This window comes from Triticum dicoccoides, chromosome 1A (assembly GCF_002162155.2).
Source record: "Triticum dicoccoides isolate Atlit2015 ecotype Zavitan chromosome 1A, WEW_v2.0, whole genome shotgun sequence".
NCBI lineage: Eukaryota > Viridiplantae > Streptophyta > Magnoliopsida > Poales > Poaceae > Triticum > Triticum dicoccoides.
In genome coordinates, this window is record NC_041380.1 from 568,772,784 (window position 1) to 568,775,113 (window position 2,330).

The 2,330-nt window shown below is 49.0% G+C and overlaps 1 non-coding gene across 1 annotated transcript; it reads left to right on the plus strand.

Moving 5' to 3' along the window:
* Positions 1 to 1,588: 1,588 nt before the first annotated feature.
* TRNAV-CAC lies at positions 1,589 to 1,662 on the plus strand. Its single transcript has one exon. It is a non-coding gene; the product is annotated as a tRNA-Val (tRNA).
* The last annotated feature ends 668 nt before the right edge of the window (positions 1,663 to 2,330 follow it).

Genomic DNA, 2,330 nt, shown 5'->3' on the forward strand with positions numbered 1-2,330 from the left:
TGTTTTGATTTTTTTCCGTAAGGGCGGGTGCAGCTGAGCCTAGGTTCAGAAGTGGATTACCGATAACTATACACAGTTTACTCTCAGCTCTGTAACTGCAAGCATAGTTCAATATCAGTATTGGTGTGGCTAATCTCAGTCAAGTGACAGAATATATAAAAATGAAGGAAAAAGTAATAAAATTTTACATGAATCTTCACATAAGGTCGACTGAAATTTAACAATTCCGTATCAGTATATATACAGACACGTTAACATTATATATGAGCGTTTTTTATATATTCTTGTAGCACATGCACGTTACACGCATGTCAGTGAATGTCACTGCGTACATACAGATACAGACAGTGAATCTCAATCGCCTCTGGTTCTCAGCAGGAAGAGGCTGAGCTCCTGCGGCGGGCTATCGCCGGCGGTGCGCGGGCTGATGAGATGGTACGACACCGCGTCCTTGGAGCCCACCACCCTCTCGTAGGTCGCCCTCATGTACATCACCTCCTCGCTGATCCCTTCTTGCTGCTCGGCGGCCGGCAGCGCCCCGACGCCGGCCGTCATCGTCCGCATGCTCTCCAGCACGCCCCGCTCCCACTCCGTCGGCGGCCGCCGCACCGCATGTCCCGCGTCCCGGCCGTTGCAGGACGCCGTCCAGACGTTTCTCGGGCGGGAGCCGCCGCCGGCAGCAGCAGCATTCTCGCCGGCCGCACCGGGCGCGGACGACCTGCCGCTGGAGCGGTGGCACTCGAGCGCGATGCGGAGAAGGCCGGACGCCATCTCGGCGGCGAGGGACTGCATGGGCACGGAGAGCTCGAAGAGGAACGGGGGCGGCACGGCGGGGTCGCGCTGCACGCAGAAGGTCACGCGGCCGCTGCGGCTCCCGAAGATGGTGCCGACGATGACGGCGCAGTGCTGCGGCTGCTGCTGCTGGTGCCGGCCGTCCTTCCTGGCCACGACGGAGGCGGCCGGATCGATGATGCTCTCCGGCTGGTTCTGCTCCGCGAACGAGAAGCTGAGGCGGCTCCTGGCGGCGTCGTCGTCGCCGCCGGGCTGCTGCCTGGCGGAGGGGACGCAGGCAGCGAAGATCGGCGCGAGGCAGCCCGTCGTCTTCTTCTTCTCCTTCTTCTTCATGCAGCCCCGAGTTTCTTCAGATGCCGACATCCGCTTCTTGTGTGCTGCTGATAAGGCCAAGTGAGGAAGATCTTATTGTGAGCTGGTGCCAAATGAGTGGGTGAGGCGATGATATATGTGGAGCGTCGGCGTGAAGAGCCATGTAGTGGATGTGGACGCACGGCACAAGAACATTGGGATCCTAAAAGCAACATGCGTTGTTTTAGATGTGTCTTTTTGGACAGACGCCTCATGCCAAAATTTGTGTTCTTTGGAAGAAACTACACTGTGTTGTGTTTATAAGTAAGTACATCTTTTCGTCGTTTGCACTGAAGGAAATACGCGACTGATAAACTATAATCAGATGAAATAGTACCTTGGTAGGCTGGTGGCGCTTTTACAAAGAAACGGATGATGTGAGTGCTCCCACCAGATTGTACGAATTACAAGATAAATAAGGCTGTTCCTCAATGTACATCAGCATGTCTGGGTGGTGTAGTTGGTTATCACGTTAGTCTCACACACTAAAGGTCCCTAGTTCGAACCTGGGCTTAGACATACATCTTTTTTATCTGCTTTTCTTTTGACTTTTAGATACGTTGCGCAAAAGGTTCGTTTGCAAGAGATATCTCGTTATGGCTCACTGTCAACTTTTTCTTACTTATATCTTTTATATTAACACAAAATATATTGAGTAATAACAGCTTTTTTGAGTAACAACTAGCCCATGTGCATAACGTGGAAAGTGAACTTATGAGACTACTCACCCTTGGCCAGCAAGGTTATTGGTTTCAAAAAAATCATTATTTTTCACTAACCAAATTCACATGTATGGTCGCAACTTCTCGTGAATGTTTTTAAACCAAGTCTCAGCCATTCAAAGTCTAACCGAAACACAACATGCATCACTAATAAGCTCTGTCATTTTGATGCATGATTATTCACTTGATGAACACTGATTACGTAATATCTCCATACAGTTAATTCAAGTGTCACATTCAATTCCTTAAAGTGCCAAGCCACCATTAACTGTATGATTTGCCCATAGTCATCTCATAATTTGTTCCACGGGCTAGAAATAAATGAAACCAACAATATATGACCAAGAGGCGCATGGCATAAGAATACAAACACCTAAAGTGTTCATTATTCTATTTTACCTTGCTTTATGTAACTTAAGTATAACAAAAGAGATTTGGTTTTTACGAGTTCATATTAGAGCATCT